The sequence below is a fragment of the Petromyzon marinus genome, unplaced genomic scaffold, assembly GCF_048934315.1.
Source record: "Petromyzon marinus isolate PM22_M1 ecotype Great Lakes invasive population unplaced genomic scaffold, UKy_Petmar_22M1.pri1.0 PM_G_Scaffold_39, whole genome shotgun sequence".
NCBI classification, from domain to species: domain Eukaryota; kingdom Metazoa; phylum Chordata; class Hyperoartia; order Petromyzontiformes; family Petromyzontidae; genus Petromyzon; species Petromyzon marinus.
The window spans coordinates 1,460,720-1,468,583 of NW_027422972.1; positions in this window are offsets into that span (position 1 = coordinate 1,460,720).

Consider the following 7,864-nt stretch of genomic DNA (forward strand, 5'->3'; position numbering starts at 1 on the left):
CATTATTTAACATCTATTTCAGCCACGTAGTTCGTGAAACCTTCAATGGCTGTACCGGAGGAATTACCATCAGCCCCACCAAAACTAAGCACCTGCCTGGGTTCATTCTTTGGTTCTTTCGGTAAAGTCACGTAGAATGAGAACAAAATAATAAATTGATAAAATAAAATAACGCAATAAAATTCTCATGACGTTTTGGCCACAACACAAGCGGCCTTCATCAGGTGAAGGGACGAGACTGTCTGGAGGACAGCGCTGGAGCGAACACAGCCAAGCTCAGACCGCGACCTTTAAGCTGTGTGAGAAGAAACAGAGTGCCTTGACAAAGGAATTAGCATAGAATTTAGCATTGAAATAGCTGAGTGATTAGCTTGTGAGTTGTCACAGAAATGGCTATGTTAAAGTCAAAGCATACACATTCACAGAGGCACCTAGTGCAAATCAAACAGGAGAATTTAGTATTGAAATAACTGAGGGATTAGCTTGTGACTGGTCAAAGAAATAGTTATGTTAAAGTCAAAGCCTACACATCTACAGATGCACCTAGTACAAATCAAACAGGAGAATTTAGCATTGAAATAACTGAGTGATTAGCTTGTGACTGGTCACAGAAATGGCTATGTTAAAGTCAAAGCCTACACATCTGAACTATTAACAGTAACTTGGTATACACTACACTATATAATGAATACTACATAGTAAACCAATAAAAAACTAAAATATAAATTACCTCAATGTTATCAATAAACTCTATATATTCTCCAATCAGCTAAGCTACCAACAATAAGTCGTTATATATCACAATGCTATATGGCGAAAAAATGGGTGGATTCTTACCCTCAACTTTAGCACCACGGATAGCTACGAGCCCCGTTCAGACGGACGAGTTCATCCATGGTCGGAACGGAGGAGGGGGAGAGAGACAGCTGCGAGGCGCTGTTATACTCCATGTTGTAAACCATACCATTTACCGTGGTGTGAGAGGTATTAAGAGTCAATGCCAGCGAAAGAGCTGCGGTCTGAAGGTCATCGTAAAATACAATTAATTTAGAACGGAAATGGTTTAAAACATCTTTCCAATGGTTACTAAGCCAGAATCCATCTTCTCGGTTGAAATTGTCTCTGTGCTTGTATATGTGAATGGCTTCATGAACGAATCTCTCATGGTAGCCGGTTGGTTTGCAAAGAACCTCCGTCTTGGAAAAGCCAATGTCATGTGAGCCCACTGAATTATAACAGTGATCTGCCACGGCAGAGGAGTTCGTTCTACCGTGTTTCAATTCTGCTTTATGTTCGCGGATGCGGTCCGAGATATGTCGTTTGGTTTCTCCAATGTAGCTACTACCACAGAGGCACTTTAGTTTGTAAACGCCCGGGTAATGTATGTCTGGAACAGCATCTTTTACAGATGGAACCAGATCACGGATTTTATGTACTGTGTTGAATCGGACCTGGATCTTGTGTTTATTCAGGATTTTGGAGATCTTTTTAGTGACCACTGCAATGTAGGGTAAGGTGATGGTTTTGAGTGGCTCCACAAGAGGATCCTTCTTCATGACTGGAGTGATGGCTTTGCGGATTGTGTAGTCGGAGCAACCATTAGCCCTGCGAGTCTGGTGTGCGTGCTTGAGTTCACTGGTAATGTGTTCCTGGATGGAAATGCATTGGGCTCTATGGTATAGAGTCTTGATGAGGGAGTTCTTCTGGGATGGATGGTAGTGGGAATCCGGTTTCAAGTAAGCATCTGTATTTACACTAACCTCTGCTGCTGCAACTTCTCTCAATGCAAAACAAATTCTAGCTAGAACTTGCTTCGCTCTTATCTCGGAAAAAATCAGACTTACACGCACCGAACTCGATCAGTTAGACAAGACACTCTACAAATCACACTTAACATTGACAGCAACAATGTCTACATCGGATTGGGAACATGTAGACAATATGACTACCTCTTCAGCTGCCACTATGTCGACCAAATGTAGGGACAATTTGATTTGCAAATTCAATTACCTCCAGCAAAAATCGGATCCACACACCGAAAAGATAGACGTCAACAAAGTCGTAATTAATCGCATAGAGTCTTGATGAGGGAGTTCTTCTGGGATGGATGGTGGTGAGAATCCGGTTTCAAGTAAGCATCTGTATGGGTAGCTTTCCTGTAGACAGAGTGGCTCATTGAACCATCATGTCTCCTTTTAATTAAGACATCCAAAAAGGGTAGTTTGCCATCTTTTTCGACTTCCATGGTAAATCTGATGGCTGGGTGTATGGAATTGATGTGGTCGCGGAATTGGTCTAGAGCAGGCTGGCCATGTGGCCAGATGACAAAAGTGTCATCCACGTACCTCTTCCATAAGGTCGGGCATAGAGTGGCAGTCTGGATGGCGTCAGTTTCAAATTTTTCCATGAATACGTTGGCTACAACCGGAGATAGGGGGAGCCCATTGGGGTGCCCTCAGTTTGTTTGTAGAAAGTTCTATTCCAGGTGAAGTATGTGTTGGTTAAGCAATGTCTCACCAGAGAGGGTACATCAGTATGCAGTCCTTGATGAACCAGGTCTTCAATGATAGCGATGGTGTCAGGTACCGAGACTTTGGTGAACAAGGACACCACATCAAAACTGACAAGCAGGTCGTCTGGGGACAGGGAAATGCCTTTGATTGTCGATACCAGGTGAGTAGCATTTAGTACCGCAGAGGTGTTTTTTCCAGTGAAAGGTCGCAGTATATCAGCAAGAAAACGTGGCAGTTTATAGGTGGGGGAGTTGATAGTAGAGACGATGGGACGAAGGGGTGCATCTTCTTTGTGTATCTTTGGAAGGCCATATAATCTTGGTGGTCTGGCAGCAGAGGGTTTCAACGAGAACTGTTTGGTCTGATCAATTAATGCTGTTGAATCAGAGATGATTTTGTTCGTTTTGGTAACCAGGCTGTTGGTGGGATCTCTTTATTTTTGCATAGCTGCCATCGTTGAGTGGTTCTTGAATTTTGTTGTTATATGCTGTTTTGTCCATGATGACAGTGCCATTGCCCTTGTCGGCTGAGAGGATGACAATTTCATCTCTCTTTTTTAATTGAGATAATTCAAAGCGTTCATCTTTGCTGATGTTGCTGGGTGGCAACTTAGCGTTTTGGAGGGTTGCAGCGATTTCAGATCTTGCTATGTCTGCAGAGATGTGACTCAAGCCCTTGAGTGCAACGTCAACATGGACAATCATATCATTAACCGGTATGTGTCTCGGTGTCACAGCAAAGTTTAAACCTTTAGCTAAAACGGATTTCAGACCATCAGAAATGGAACTGTTACTGTGATTAATTACGACTTTGTTGACGTCTATCTTTTCGGTGTGTGGATCCGATTTTTTGTTGGAGAGGTGATTGAATTTGGAAATCAAATTGTCCCTACATTTGGTCGACATAGTGGCAGCCGAAGAGGTAGTCATATTGTCTACATGTTCCCAATCCGATGTAGACATTGTTGCTGTCAATGTTAAGTGTGATTTGTAGAGTGTCTTGTCTAACTGATCGAGTTCGGTGCGTGTAAGTCTGATTTTTTCCGAGATAAGAGCGAAGCAAGTTCTAGCTAGAATTCGTTTTGCATTGAGAGAAGTTGCAGCAGCAGAGGTTAGTGTAAATACAGATGCTTACTTGAAACCGGATTCCCACCACCATCCATCCCAGAAGAACTCCCTCATCAAGACTCTATACCATAGAGCCCAATGCATTTCCGTCCAGGAACACATTACCAGTGAACTCAAGCACGTACACCAGGCTCGCAGGGCTAATGGTTGCTCCGACTACACAATCCGCAAAGCCATCACTCCAGTCATGAAGAAGGATCCTCTTGTGGAGCCACTCAAAACCATCACCTTACCCTACATTGCAGGGGTCACTAAAAAGATCTCCAAAATCCTGAATAAACACAAGATCCAGGTCCGATTCAACACAGTACATAAAATCCATGATCTGGTTCCATCTGTAAAAGTTGCTGTTCCAGACATACAGTACCCGGGCATTTACAAACTAAAGTGCCTCTGTGGTAGTAGCTACATTGGAGAAACCAAACGACATATCTTTGACCACATCCGCGAACATAAAGCAGACTTCAAACACGGTAGAACGAACTCCTCTGCCGTGGCATATCACTGTTATAATTCAGTGGGCTCACATGACATTGACTTCTCGAAGACGGAGGTTCTTTGCAAACCAACCGGCTACCATGAGAGATTCGTTCATGAGGCCATTCACATATACAAGCACAGAGACAATTTCAACCGAGAAGATGGATTCTGGCTTAGTAACCATTGGAAAGATGTTTTAAACCATTTCCGTTCTTAATTAATTGTATTTTATGATGACCTTCAGACCGCAGCTCTTTCGCTGGCATTGACTCTTAATACCTCTCACACCACGGTTAATGATATGGTTTACAACATGGAGTATAACAGCGCCTCGCAGCTGTCTCTCTCCCCCTCCTCCATTCCGACCATGGATGAACTCGTCCGTCTGAACGGGGCTCGTAGCTATGCGTGGTGCTAAACTTGAGGGTAAGAATCCACCCAATTTTTTAGCCATATAGCATTGTGATATATAACGACTTATTGTTGGTAGCTTAGCTGATTGGAGAATCTATAGAGTTTATTGATAACATTGAGGTAAATTTTGATTTAAAGCTTTCGTGACTGCAGTAATTCATATTCTTAGTTTTTTCGGTAAAGTCACGTTGAAGAGAAACAACAAAATAACAATATATATAAAACAATAAAAAATTCTCACGACGTTTCGACCATAACTCAAACGGTCATCATCAGGTATGTTGGTTTGCATAAATTTATTTTTAAACGGCACATTTATTTATTTATAAAAAAAACGTTGGCGTCACGCGTAGCGATTTGGCAGTTTGCCCAGGACTAGTCCATCTATTTTTTTTTTGAAAAGAGGAGGGGGGAGACGAAATTTTTTATAATGTATGCTGTCTGAAAGCCACTGTAAGCGTGAACAATCAATTAAGAACTGAAATGGTTTATCAAATCTTTCCAATGATTGCTAAGATAGAATCCATCTTCTCGGTTGAAATTGTCTCTGTGTTTGTATATGTGGATAGCCTCATGAACGAATCTCTCATGGAAGCCAGATGGCTTACAAAGAACCTCCGTTTTGGAAAAGTCAATGGCATGTGAGCCTACTGAATAACTTTAAGATCCTTCAACAAACTCCGGGATAAGAAAGCTCAGCTGATCGAGTCTCTCACCTTCCTGAAGAGATGCCGCGACTCTGGGGTAATACCAATCGCATTTACACTGACCTCTGCTGCTGTAACTTCTTCTAATGCGAAACGAATTCTTTTCAAAACTAGCTTAGCTCTTATCTCAGAAAAAAATCAGACTTATACGCACAGAACTAGATCAGTTAGACAAGACACTCTACAAATCACACTTATCATTGACGGCAATAATGTCCACATCGGATTGGGAACATGTAGACAATATGACTGCCTCTTCAGCTGCTACTATGTCGACCAAATGTAAGGAAAACCTGATTTCCAAATTTAACCTCCTCTTCAACAAAAGACCGGACCCACATACCAAAAAGTTAGACGTTAATAAAGTCGTAATTAATCGCAGTAACAGTTCTATTTCCGATGGTCTGAAATCCGTTTTAGCTAAAGGTCTAAACTTTGCAGTCACACCTAAACACATACCAGTTAATGATATAATTGCCCAAGTAGACGTTGCTCTCAGGGGCCTGGGTCACATCGCTGCAGACGTAGCAAGATCTGAAATCGCTGCAACCCTCAAAAACGCTAAGATGCCAGCTAGCAACCTCAGCAAAGATGAGCGTTTTGAATTATATAAATTAAAAAAGAGGAATGATATTGTAGTCCTCTCAGCTGACAAAGGCAATGCTACTGTCATCATGGATAAAATAGAATACAACAACAAAATTAAAGAATTACTCGACGATGGTAGTTATACAAAAATAAAAAGAGATCCCACCAACAGCCTCGTCACACAAACCAACAAAATAATTTCTGATTCAACCGCATTAATTGATCAATCTAAACAGTTTTCGTTGAAACCTTCTGCTGCCAGGCCACCAAGATTATACGGCTTACCAAAAATACATAAAGTTGATACACCTCTTCATCCCATAGTCTCTACTATCAGCTCCCCCACCTACAAACTAGCTCGTTTTTTGTCTGAAATCCTGCGTCCTTTCACTGGAAAGACCACCTCTGCGGTACAAAATTCTACTCACCTGGTATCGACAATCAAGGGTATTTCCCTGTCCCCAGACGACCTGCTTGTCAGTTTTGATGTAGTTTCCTTATTCACCAAGGTTCCTGTACCTGACACCATTGCAATCATTGAAGACTTGGTTCATCAAAACAACCCCCTACCTCCTCGCGGTGCCGGACGGGCAACTCTGTCGTGGACAGCGCTGTGGGGGGAGATCCAATTTTGATTGGCTCCTCCCCTCATGGCATATGTGTCCACCACAGGGGCTAAACGGGGGCTCTGGACGGGTGCGAGGGGCTGGTAACCCCTCCACCTTCAATTAATTACCACGAAACTACGAATTAAACTGAAATATGTAACAACTAAGCTTGTGCCGGAGGCCCCGGGGGGCCAGGCGTCTATGACGTCTCCTGGCCAAACCCCAATTGGCGGAGCCAGGAGATTGAATACCTACCCTCGGGGCTACTCCAGAAACAACGAAAAGCCACTACGGTTGGCCACGTGGAATGTTCGAACGCTCACTGCAGAGGAGAGGCTGCCACTCCTCTGTCGGGAGCTGGACCGGTACCGCCTGGATCTATGCGGCATTCAGGAGGTCCGGTGGACCGGCTCTGGCTCCTGCCGCCATGAGGGGTGGACAGTCCTCTACTCGGGGCAGCAGACTGCCAAACAACAGGGTGTGGGTCTTCTTTTGAACAAAAGAATGAAGGGGGCGTGGGAGCGTGGCGGTGAGGTGTGGGAAGCTGTAAGCCCCAGGCTACTTTGGGCTCGCCTTCCCATCAACCGGAGGCGAGGAATGGTGGTCGTGGTTACTTATGCCCCCACCGAAGATGAACATCCGTGGAGGGATGCAGGCAAAGCCGATGAGTCAGATGCCTTCTATGACCTCCTGTCACAGGTGCTGGCTAAAGTGGCCCCTCGGGATAGAGTCATCATGTTGGGTGACTTCAATGCCCGAGTTGGTCATGATACTGGCACCTGGTCTGGAGTGATTGGAGGGCATGGGCCAGATCAGCTCAATAACAACGGTAGGAGGCTGCTAGATTTTTGTGCAGCCCATGGGCTTGTAATTACCAACACGCTGTTCCGGCATCGGCGCATCCACACAACATCATGGATGCATGCCGGGTCCAAGCAAGAACATCTGCTGGACTACATAGTGACGGACCAGCGAATGCGAGCCCATGTCCTTGACACCAGGACTTACCGTGGAGCTGATCTGCCCTCTGACCATCGACTAGTCATCTGTAAGATGCGCCTGCCATTCTTCCACTCCGGTGGTGGGTGTACACCCAGGACCCCATTCCAACCTAAAGTGGCCTGGTCTCAGTTATCTGATGAAAGTTGCAAGCGAGAATTTCATCATCGCTTGCGGCTGGGATTGGCATCGTCCCCGACTCCTCCTGATGTCGAGGGTAAATGGGCGAGGTTTAGGACTGTGACTCATGCAGCTGCAATGGCTGCTTTGGGTACGCGGTCCAGACCTCCCCAGACACCCTGGATGACAGAGGAGTTGTTCAGGATGGTTGAGAAAAAGCGACAGGCCCACTGTCATCGGCTACAGAATCCCACGTCAGAGAATGAGGAGGCTTACCGCAGCCTTCGCTCGGAGGTTCGGAGAGCCGT